Here is a 14,545-nt window from a genome sequence, read left to right on the forward strand (position 1 = left end):
ATGTTGATGAGAACTAGAACCCTCACAGTACTGTACAGTATGAGTGATTATACTATACATGTTGATGAGAACTAGAACCCTCACAGTACTGTACAGTATGAGTGATTATACTATACATGTCGATGAGATCTAGAATCCTCACAGTACTGTACAGTATGAGTGATTTATACTATACATGTTGATGAGAACTAGAACCCTCACAGTACTGTACAGTATGAGTGATTTATACTATACATGTTGATGAGAACTAGAACCCTCACAGTACTGTACAGTATGAGTGATTATACTATACATGTTGATGAGAACTAGAACCCTCACAGTACTGTACAGTATGAGTGATTTATACTATACATGTTGATGAGAACTAGAACCCTCACAGTACTGTACAGTATGAGTGATTTATACTATACATGTTGATGAGAACTACAACCCTCACAGTACTGTACAGTATGAGTGATTATATGTTAATGAGATCTAGAACCCTCACAGTACTGTACAGTATGAGTGATTATACTATACATGTTGATGAGAACTAGAACCCTCACAGTACTGTACAGTATGAGTGATTATACTATACATGTTGATGAGAACTAGAACACTCACAGTACTGTACAGTATGAGTGATTATACTATACATGTTGATGAGAACTAGAACCCTCACAGTACTGTACAGTATGAGTGATTTATACTATACATGTTGATGAGATCTAGAACCCTCAAAGTACTGTACAGTATGAGTGATTTATACTATACATGTTGATGAGATCTAGAACCCTCACAGTACCGTACAGTATGAGTGATTATACTATACATGTCGATGACATCTAGAACCCTCACAGTACTGTACAGTATGAGTGATTTATACTATACATGTTGATGAGAACTAGAACCCTCACAGTACTGTACAGTATGAGTGATTATATGTTGATGAGATCTAGAACCCTCACTGTACTGTACAGTATGAGTGATTATACTATACATGTTGATGAGAACTAGAACCCTCACAGTACTGTACAGTATGAGTGATTTATACTATACATGTTGATGAGAACTAGAACCCTCACAGTACTGTACAGTATGAGTGATTTATACTATACATGTTGATGAGAACTAGAACCCTCACAGTACTGTACAGTATGAGTGATTATACTATACATGTTGATGAGAACTAGAACCCTCACAGTACTGTACAGTATGAGTGATTTATACTATACATGTTGATGAGAACTAGAACCCTCACAGTACTGTACAGTATGAGTGATTTATACTATACATGTTGATGAGAACTACAACCCTCACAGTACTGTACAGTATGAGTGATTATATGTTAATGAGATCTAGAACCCTCACAGTACTGTACAGTATGAGTGATTATACTATACATGTTGATGAGAACTAGAACCCTCACAGTACTGTACAGTATGAGTGATTATACTATACATGTTGATGAGAACTAGAACCCTCACAGTACTGTACAGTATGAGTGATTTATACTATACATGTTGATGAGAACTAGAACCCTCACAGTACTGTACAGTATGAGTGATTTATACTATACATGTTGATGAGAACTACAACCCTCACAGTACTGTACAGTATGAGTGATTTATACTATACATGTTGATGAGAACTACAACCCTCACAGTACTGTACAGTATGAGTGATTGTATGTTAATGAGATCTAGAACCCTCACAGTACTGTACAGTATGAGTGATTATACTATACATGTTGATGAGAACTAGAACCCTCACAGTACTGTACAGTATGAGTGATTATACTATACATGTTGATGAGAACTAGAACCCTCACAGTACTGTACAGTATGAGTGATTATACTATACATGTTGATGAGAACTAGAACCCTCACAGTACTGTACAGTATGAGTGATTTATACTATACATGTTGATGAGATCTAGAACCCTCAAAGTACTGTACAGTATGAGTGATTTATACTATACATGTTGATGAGATCTAGAACCCTCACAGTACCGTACAGTATGAGTGATTATACTATACATGTCGATGAGATCTAGAACCCTCACAGTACTGTACAGTATGAGTGATTTATACTATACATGTTGATGAGAACTAGAACCCTCACAGTACTGTACAGTATGAGTGATTATATGTTGATGAGATCTAGAACCCTCACAGTACTGTACAGTATGAGTGATTATACTATACATGTTGATGAGAACTAGAACCCTCACAGTACTGTACAGTATGAGTGATTATACTATAAATGTTGATGAGAACTAGAACCCTCACAGTACTGTACAGTATGAGTGATTTATACTATACATGTTGATGAGATCTAGAACCCTCACAGTACTGTACAGTATGAGTGATTTATACTATACATGTTGATGAGATCTAGAACCTTCACAGTACCTTACAGTATGACTGATTATACTATACATGTCGATGAGATCTAGAACCCTCACAGTACTGTACAGTATCAGTGATTTATACTATACATGTTGATGAGAACTAGAACCCTCACAGTACTGTACAGTATGAGTGATTATATGTTGATGAGATCTAGAACCCTCACAGTACTGTACAGTATGAGTGATTATACTATACATGTTGATGAGAACTAGAACCCTCACAGTACTGTACAGTATGAGTGATTATACTATACATGTTGATGAGAACTAGAACCCTCACAGTACTGTACAGTATGAGTGATTATACTATACATGTTGATGAGAACTAGAACCCTCACAGTACTGTACAGTATGAGTGATTTATACTATACAGGTTGATGAGATCTAGAACCCTCACAGTACTGTACAGTATGAGTGATTTATACTATACATGTTGATGAGATCTAGAACCCTCACAGTACTGTACAGTATGAGTGATTATACTATACATGTTGATGAGAACTAGAACCCTCACAGTACTGTACAGTATGAGTGATTATACTATACATGTCGATGAGATCTAGAACCCTCACAGTACTGTACAGTATGAGTGATTTATACTATACATGTTGATGAGAACTAGAACCCTCACAGTACTGTATAGTATGAGTGATTTATACTATACATGTTGATGAGAACTAGAACCCTCACAGTACTGTACAGTATGAGTGATTATACTATACATGTTGATGAGAACTAGAACCCTCACAGTACTGTACAGTATGAGTGATTTATACTATACATGTTGATGAGAACTAGAACCCTCACAGTACTGTACAGTATGAGTGATTTATACTATACATGTTGATGAGATCTACAACCCTCACAGTACTGTACAGTATGAGTGATTATATGTTAATGAGATCTAGAACCCTCACAGTACTGTACAGTATGAGTGATTATACTATACATGTTGATGAGAACTAGAACCCTCACAGTACTCTACAGTATGAGTGATAATACTATATATGTTGATGAGAACTAGAACCCTCACAGTACTGTACAGTATGAATGATTATACTATACATGTTGATGAGAACTAGAACCCTCACAGTACTGTACAGTATGAGTGATTTATACTATACATGTTGATGAGATCTAGAACCCTCAAAGTACTGTACAGTATGAGTGATTTATACTATACATGTTGATGAGATCTAGAACCCTCACAGTACCGTACAGTATGAGTGATTATACTATACATGTCGATGAGATCTAGAACCCTCACAGTACTGTACAGTATGAGTGATTTATACTCTACATGTTGATGAGAACTAGAACCCTCACAGTACTGTACAGTATGAGTGATTATATGTTGATGAGATCTAGAACCCTCACAGTACTGTACAGTATGAGTGATTATACTATACATGTTGATGAGAACTAGAACCCTCACAGCACTGTACAGTATGAGTGATTTATACTATACATGTTGATGAGATCTAGAACCCTCACAGTACTGTACAGTATGAGTGATTTATACTATACATGTTGATGAGATCTAGAACCCTCACAGTACCGTACAGTATGAGTGATTATACTATACATGTCGATGAGATCTAGAACCCTCACAGTACTGTACAGTATGAGTGATTTATACTATACATGTTGATGAGAACTAGAACCCTCACAGTACTGTACAGTATGAGTGATTATACCATACATGTTGATGAGAACTAGAACCCTCACAGTACTGTAAAGTATGAGTGATTATACTATACATGTTGATGAGAACTAGAACCCTCACAGTACTGTACAGTATGAGTGATTTATACTATACATGTTGATGAGAACTAGAACCCTCACAGTACTGTACAGTATGAGTGATTATATGTTGATGAGATCTAGAACCCTCACAGTACTGTACAGTATGAGTGATTATACTATACATGTTGATGAGAACTAGAACCCTCACAGTACTGTACAGTATGAGTGATTATACTATAAATGTTGATGAGAACTAGAACCCTCACAGTACTGTACAGTATGAGTGATTTATACTATACATGTTGATGAGATCTAGAACCCTCACAGTACTGTACAGTATGAGTGATTTATACTATACATGTTGATGAGATCTAGAACCTTCACAGTACCTTACAGTATGACTGATTATACTATACATGTCGATGAGATCTAGAACCCTCACAGTACTGTACAGTATCAGTGATTTATACTATACATGTTGATGAGAACTAGAACCCTCACAGTACTGTACAGTATGAGTGATTATATGTTGATGAGATCTAGAACCCTCACAGTACTGTACAGTATGAGTGATTATACTATACATGTTGATGAGAACTAGAACCCTCACAGTACTGTACAGTATGAGTGATTATACTATACATGTTGATGAGAACTAGAACCCTCACAGTACTGTACAGTATGAGTGATTATACTATACATGTTGATGAGAACTAGAACCCTCACAGTACTGTACAGTATGAGTGATTTATACTATACATGTTGATGAGATCTAGAACCCTCACAGTACTGTACAGTATGAGTGATTTATACTATACATGTTGATGAGATCTAGAACCCTCACAGTACTGTACAGTATGAGTGATTTATACTATACATGTTGATGAGAACTAGAACCCTCACAGTACTGTACAGTATGAGTGATTTATACTATACATGTTGATGAGAACTAGAACCCTCACAGTACTGTACAGTATGAGTGATTATACTATACATGTTGATGAGAACTAGAACCCTCACAGTACTGTACAGTATGAGTGATTATACTATACATGTTGATGAGATCTAGAATCCTCACAGTACTGTACAGTATGAGTGATTTATACTATACATGTTGATGAGAACTAGAACCCTCACAGTACTGTACAGTATGAGTGATTTATACTATACATGTTGATGAGAACTAGAACCCTCACAGTACTGTACAGTATGAGTGATTATACTATACATGTTGATGAGAACTAGAACCCTCACAGTACTGTACAGTATGAGTGATTTATACTATACATGTTGATGAGAACTAGAACCCTCACAGTACTGTACAGTATGAGTGATTTATACTATACATGTTGATGAGAACTACAACCCTCACAGTACTGTACAGTATGAGTGATTATATGTTAATGAGATCTAGAACCCTCACAGTACTGTACAGTATGAGTGATTATACTATACATGTTGATGAGAACTAGAACCCTCACAGTACTGTACAGTATGAGTGATTATACTATACATGTTGATGAGAACTAGAACACTCACAGTACTGTACAGTATGAGTGATTATACTATACATGTTGATGAGAACTAGAACCCTCACAGTACTGTACAGTATGAGTGATTTATACTATACATGTTGATGAGATCTAGAACCCTCAAAGTACTGTACAGTATGAGTGATTTATACTATACATGTTGATGAGATCTAGAACCCTCACAGTACCGTACAGTATGAGTGATTATACTATACATGTCGATGACATCTAGAACCCTCACAGTACTGTACAGTATGAGTGATTTATACTATACATGTTGATGAGAACTAGAACCCTCACAGTACTGTACAGTATGAGTGATTATATGTTGATGAGATCTAGAACCCTCACTGTACTGTACAGTATGAGTGATTATACTATACATGTTGATGAGAACTAGAACCCTCACAGTACTGTACAGTATGAGTGATTTATACTATACATGTTGATGAGAACTAGAACCCTCACAGTACTGTACAGTATGAGTGATTTATACTATACATGTTGATGAGAACTAGAACCCTCACAGTACTGTACAGTATGAGTGATTATACTATACATGTTGATGAGAACTAGAACCCTCACAGTACTGTACAGTATGAGTGATTTATACTATACATGTTGATGAGAACTAGGTCCCTCACAGTACTGTACAGTATGACAGATTTATACTATACATGTTGATGAGAACTAGAACCCTCACAGTACTGTACAGTATGAGTGATTTATACTATACATGTTGATGAGATCTAGAACCCTCACAGTACCGTACAGTATGAGTGATTATACTATACATGTCGATGACATCTAGAACCCTCACAGTTCTGTACAGTATGAGTGATTTATACTATACATGTTGATGAGAACTAGAACCCTCACAGTACTGTACAGTATGAGTGATTATATGTTGATGAGATCTAGAACCCTCACTGTACTGTACAGTATGAGTGATTATACTATACATGTTGATGAGAACTAGAACCCTCACAGTACTGTACAGTATGAGTGATTTATACTATACATGTTGATGAGAACTAGAACCCTCACAGTACTGTACAGTATGAGTGATTTATACTATACATGTTGATGAGAACTAGAACCCTCACAGTACTGTACAGTATGAGTGATTATACTATACATGTTGATGAGAACTAGAACCCTCACAGTACTGTACAGTATGAGTGATTTATACTATACATGTTGATGAGAACTAGAACCCTCACAGTACTGTACAGTATGAGTGATTTATACTATACATGTTGATGAGAACTACAACCCTCACAGTACTGTACAGTATGAGTGATTATATGTTAATGAGATCTAGAACCCTCACAGTACTGTACAGTATGAGTGATTATACTATACATGTTGATGAGAACTAGAACCCTCACAGTACTGTACAGTATGAGTGATTATACTATACATGTTGATGAGAACTAGAACACTCACAGTACTGTACAGTATGAGTGATTATACTATGCATGTTGATGAGAACTAGAACCCTCACAGTACTGTACAGTATGAGTGATTTATACTATACATGTTGATGAGATCTAGAACCCTCAAAGTACTGTACAGTATGAGTGATTTATACTATACATGTTGATGAGATCTAGAACCCTCACAGTACCGTACAGTATGAGTGATTATACTATACATGTCGATGACATCTAGAACCCTCACAGTACTGTACAGTATGAGTGATTTATACTATACATGTTGATGAGAACTAGAACCCTCACAGTACTGTACAGTATGAGTGATTATATGTTGATGAGATCTAGAACCCTCACTGTACTGTACAGTATGAGTGATTATACTATACATGTTGATGAGAACTAGAACCCTCACAGTACTGTACAGTATGAGTGATTTATACTATACATGTTGATGAGAACTAGAACCCTCACAGTACTGTACAGTATGAGTGATTTATACTATACATGTTGATGAGAACTAGAACCCTCACAGTACTGTACAGTATGAGTGATTATACTATACATGTTGATGAGAACTAGAACCCTCACAGTACTGTACAGTATGAGTGATTTATACTATACATGTTGATGAGAACTAGGTCCCTCACAGTACTGTACAGTATGACAGATTTATACTATACATGTTGATGAGAACTAGAACCCTCACAGTACTGTACAGTATGAGTGATTATTCCCTACATGTTGATGAGAACTAGAACCCTCACAGTACTATAGAGTATGAGTGATTATACTATACATGTTGATGAGAACTAGAACCCTCACAGTACTGTACAGTATGAGTGATTTATACTATACATGTTGATGAGAACTAGAACCCTCACAGTACTGTACAGTATGAGTGATTATATGTTGATGAGATCTAGAACCCTCACAGTACTGTACAGTATGAGTGATTATACTATACATGTTGATGAGAACTGGAACCCTCACAGTACTGTACAGTATGAGTGATTATACTATACATGTTGATGAGAACTAGAACCCTCACAGTACTGTACAGTATGAGTGATTTATACTATACATGTTGATGAGATCTAGAACCCTCACAGTACTGTACAGTATGAGTGATTTATACTATACATGTTGATGAGATCTAGAACCTTCACAGTACCGTACAGTATGAGTGATTATACTATACATGTCGATGAGATCTAGAACCCTCACAGTACTGTACAGTATGAGTGATTTATACTATACATGTTGATGAGAACTAGAACCCTCACAGTACTGTACAGTATGAGTGAGTTATACTATACATGTTGATGAGAACTAGAACCCTCACAGTACTGTACAGTATGAGTGATTATACTATACATGTTGATGAGAACTAGAACCCTCACAGTACTGTACAGTATGAATGATTTATACTATACATGTTGATGAGAACTAGAACCCTCACAGTACTGTACAGTATGAGTGATTTATACTATACATGTTGATGAGAACTAGAACCCTCACAGTACTGTACAGTATGAGTGATTATACTATACATGTTGATGAGAACTAGAACCCTCACAGTACTGTACAGTATGAGTGATTTATACTATACATGTTGATGAGAACTAGAACCCTCACAGTACTGTACAGTATGAGTGATTATATGTTGATGAGATCTAGAACCCTCACAGTACTGTACAGTATGAGTGATTATCCTATACATGTTGATGAGAACTAGAACCCTCACAGTACTGTACAGTATGAGTGATTTATACTATACATGTTGATGAGAACTAGAACCCTCACAGTACTGTACAGTATGAGTGATTTATACTATACATGTTGATGAGAACTAGAACCCTCACAGTACTGTACAGTATGAGTGATTATATGTTGATGAGATCTAGAACCCTCACAGTACTGTACAGTATGAGTGATTATACTATACATGTTGATGAGAACTAGAACCCTCACAGTACTGTACAGTATGAGTGATTATACTATACATGTTGATGAGAACTAGAACCCTCACAGTACTGTACAGTATGAGTGATTATACTATACATGTTGATGAGAACTAGAACCCTCACAGTACTGTACAGTATGAGTGATTATACTATACATGTTGATGAGAACTAGAACCCTCACAGTACTGTACAGTATGAGTGATTTATACTATACATGTTGATGAGAACTAGAACCCTCACAGTACTGTACAGTATGAGTGATTTATACTATACATGTTGATGAGAACTAGAACCCTCACAGTACTGTACAGTATGAGTGATTATACCAAACATGTTGATGAGAACTAGAACCCTCACAGTACTGTACAGTATGAGTGATTATACTATACATGTTGATGAGAACTAGAACCCTCACAGTACTGTACAGTATGAGTGATTTATACTATACATGTTGATGAGAACCAGAACCCTCACAGTTCTGTACAGTATGAGTGATTATATGTTGATGAGATCTAGAACCCTCACAGTACTGTACAGTATGAGTGATTATACTATACATGTTGATGAGAACTAGAACCCTCACAGTACTGTACAGTATGAGTGATTATACTAAACATGTTGATGAGAACTAGAACCCTCACAGTACTGTACAGTATGAGTGATTTATACTATACATGTTGATGAGATCTAGAACCCTCACAGTACTGTACAGTATGAGTGATTTATGCTATACATGTTGATGAGATCTAGAACCTTCACTGTACCGTACAGTGTGAGTGATTATACTATACATGTCGATGAGATCTAGAACCCTCACAGTACTGTACAGTATGAGTGATTTATACTATACATGTTGATGAGAACGAGAACCCTCACAGTACTGTACAGTATGAGTTATTTATACTATACATGTTGATGAGAACTAGAACCCTCACAGTACTGTACAGTATGAGTGATGTATACTATACATGTTGATGAGAACTAGAACCCTGACAGTACTGTACAGTATGAGTGATTATACTATACATGTTGATGAGAACTAGAACCCTCACAGTACTGTACAGTATGAGTGATTTATACTATACATGTTGATGAGAACTAGAACCCTCACAGTACTGTACAGTATGAGTGATTTATACTATACATATTGATGAGAACTAGAACCCTCACAGTACTGTACAGTATGAGTGATTTATACTATACAGGTTGATGAGAACTAGAACCCTCACAGTACTGTACAGTATGAGTGATTATACTATACATGTTGATGAGAACTAGAACCCTCACAGTACTGTACAGTATGAGTGATTTATACTATACATGTTGATGAGAACCTGAACCCTCACAGTACTGTACAGTATGAGTGATTATACTATACATGTCGATGAGATCTAGAACCCTCACAGTACTGTACAGTATGAGTGATTATACTGTACATGTTGATGAGAACTAGAACCCTCACAGTACTGTACAGTATGAGTGATTTATACTATACATGTTGATGAGATCTAGAACCCTCACAGTACTGTACAGTATGAGTGATTTATACTATACATGTTGATGAGATCTAGAACCCTCACAGTACCGTACAGTATGAGTGATTATACTATACATGTCGATGAGATCTAGAACCCTCACAGTACTGTACAGTATGAGTGATTTATACTATACATGTTGATGAGAACTAGAACCCTCACAGTACTGTACAGTATGAGTGATTTATACTATACATGTTAATGAGAACTAGAACCCTCACAGTACTGTACAGTATGAGTGATTATACTATACATGTTGATGAGAACTAGAACCCTCACAGTACTGTACAGTATGAGTGATTTATACTATACATGTTGATGAGAACTAGAACCCTCACAGTACTGTACAGTATGAGTAATTTATACTATACATGTTGATGAGAACTAGAACCCTCACAGTACTGTACAGTATGAGTGATTATACCATACATGTTGATGAGAACTAGAACCCTCACAGTACTGTACAGTATGAGTGATTATACTATACATGTTGATGAGAACTAGAACCCTCACAGTACTGTACAGTATGAGTGATTTATACTATACATGTTGATGAGAACTAGAACCCTCACAGTACTCTACAGTATGAGTGATTATATGTTGATGAGATCTAGAACCCTCACAGTACTGTAGAGTATGAGTGATTATACTATACATGTTGATGAGAACTAGAACCCTCACAGTACTGTACACTATGAGTGATTATACTATACATGTTGATGAGAACTAGAACCCTCACAGTACTGTACAGTATGAGTGATTTATACTATACATGTTGATGAGAACTAGAACCCTCACAGTACTGTACAGTATGAGTAATTTATACTATACATGTTGATGAGAACTAGAACCCTCACAGTACTGTACAGTATGAGTGATTATACCATACATGTTGATGAGAACTAGAACCCTCACAGTACTGTACAGTATGAGTGATTATACTATACATGTTGATGAGAACTAGAACCCTCACAGTACTGTACAGTATGAGTGATTTATACTATACATGTTGATGAGAACTAGAACCCTCACAGTACTCTACAGTATGAGTGATTATATGTTGATGAGATCTAGAACCCTCACAGTACTGTAGAGTATGAGTGATTATACTATACATGTTGATGAGAACTAGAACCCTCACAGTACTGTACACTATGAGTGATTATACTATACATGTTGATGAGAACTAGAACCCTCACAGTACTGTACAGTATGAGTGATTTATACTATACATGTTGATGAGATCTAGAACCCTCACAGTACTGTACAGTATGAGTGATTTATACTATACATGTTGATGAGATCTAGAACCTTCACAGTACCGTACAGTATGAGCGATTATACTATACATGTCGATGAGATCTAGAACCCTCACAGTACTGTACAGTATGAGTGATTTATACTATACATGTTGATGAGAACTAGAACCCTCACAGTACTGTACAGTATGAGTGATTTATACTATACATGTTGATGAGATCTAGAACCCTCACAGTACTGTACAGTATGAGTGATTTATACTATACATGTTGATGAGATCTAGAACCCTCACAGTACCGTACAGTATGAGTGATTATACTATACATGTCGATGAGATCTAGAACCCTCACAGTACTGTACAGTATGAGTGATTTATACTATACATGTTGATGAGAACTAGAACCCTCACAGTACTGTACAGTATGAGTGATTTATACTATACATGTTGATGAGAACTAGAACCCTCACAGTACTGTACAGTATGAGTGATTATACTATACATGTTGATGAGAACTAGAACCCTCACAGTACTGTACAGTATGAGTGATTTATACTATACATGTTGATGAGAACTAGAACCCTCACAGTTCTGTACAGTATGAGTGATTATATGTTGATGAGATCTAGAACCCTCATAGTACTGTACAGTATGAGTGATTATACTATACATGTTGATGAGAACTAGAACCCTCACAGTACTGTACAGTATGAGTGATTATACTAAACATGTTGATGAGAACTAGAACCCTCACAGTACTGTACAGTATGAGTGATTTATACTATACATGTTGATGAGATCTAGAACCCTCACAGTACTGTACAGTATGAGTGATTTATGCTATACATGTTGATGAGATCTAGAACCTTCACTGTACCGTACAGTATGAGTGATTATACTATACATGTCGATGAGATCTAGAACCCTCACAGTACTGTACAGTATGAGTGATTTATACTATACATGATGATGAGAACGAGAACCCTCACAGTACTGTACAGTATGAGTGATTTATACTATACATGTTGATGAGAACTAGAACCCTCACAGTACTGTACAGTATGAGTGATGTATACTATACATGTTGATGAGAACTAGAACCCTGACAGTACTGTACAGTATGAGTGATTATACTATACATGTTGATGAGAACTAGAACCCTCACAGTACTGTACAGTATGAGTGATTTATACTATACATGTTGATGAGAACTAGAACCCTCACAGTACTGTACAGTATGAGTGATTTATACTATACATATTGATGAGAACTAGAACCCTCACAGTACTGTACAGTATGAGTGATTTATACTATACATGTTGATGAGAACTAGAACCCTCACAGTACTGTACAGTATGAGTGATTATACTATACATGTTGATGAGAACTAGAACCCTCACAGTACTGTACAGTATGAGTGATTTATACTATACATGTTGATGAGAACCTGAACCCTCACAGTACTGTACAGTATGAGTGATTTATACTATACATGTTGATGAGAACTAGAACCCTCACAGTACTATACAGTATGAGTGATTATATGTTGATGAGATCTAGAACCCTCACAGTACTGTACAGTATGAGTGATTATACTGTACATGTTGATGAGAACTAGAACCCTCACAGTACTGTACAGTATGAGTGATTTATACTATACATGTTGATGAGATCTAGAACCCTCACAGTACTGTACAGTATGAGTGATTTATACTATACATGTTGATGAGATCTAGAACCCTCACAGTACCGTACAGTATGAGTGATTATACTATACATGTCGATGAGATCTAGAACCCTCACAGTACTGTACAGTATGAGTGATTTATACTATACATGTCGATGAGAACTAGAACCCTCACAGTACTGTACAGTATGAGTGATTTATACTATACATGTTAATGAGAACTAGAACCCTCACAGTACTGTACAGTATGAGTGATTATACTATACATGTTGATGAGAACTAGAACCCTCTCAGTACTGTACAGTATGAGTGATTTATACTATACATGTTGATGAGAACTAGAACCCTCACAGTACTGTACAGTATGAGTAATTTATACTATACATGTTGATGAGAACTAGAACCCTCACAGTACTGTACAGTATGAGTGATTATACCATACATGTTGATGAGAACTAGAACCCTCACAGTACTGTACAGTATGAGTGATTATACTATACATGTTGATGAGAACTAGAACCCTCACAGTACTGTACAGTATGAGTGATTTATACTATACATGTTGATGAGAACTAGAACCCTCACAGTACTCTACAGTATGAGTGATTATATGTTGATGAGATCTAGAACCCTCACAGTACTGTACAGTATGAGTGATTATACTATACATGTTGATGAGAACTAGAACCCTCACAGTACTGTACAGTATGAGTGATTATACTATACATGTTGATGAGAACTAGAACCCTCACAGTACTGTACAGTATGAGTGATTTATACTATACATGTTGATGAGATCTAGAACCCTCACAGTACTGTACAGTATGAGTGATTTATACTATACATGTTGATGAGATCTAGAACCTTCACAGTACCGTACAGTATGAGCGATTATACTATACATGTCGATGAGATCTAGAACCCTCACAGTACTGTACAGTATGAGTGATTTATACTATACATGTTGATGAGAACTAGAACCCTCACAGTAC

The sequence above is a fragment of the Salmo salar genome, chromosome 17, assembly GCF_965601325.2.
Source record: "Salmo salar chromosome 17, fSalSal1, whole genome shotgun sequence".
In the NCBI taxonomy this organism is placed as follows: Eukaryota; Metazoa; Chordata; class Actinopteri; order Salmoniformes; family Salmonidae; genus Salmo; species Salmo salar.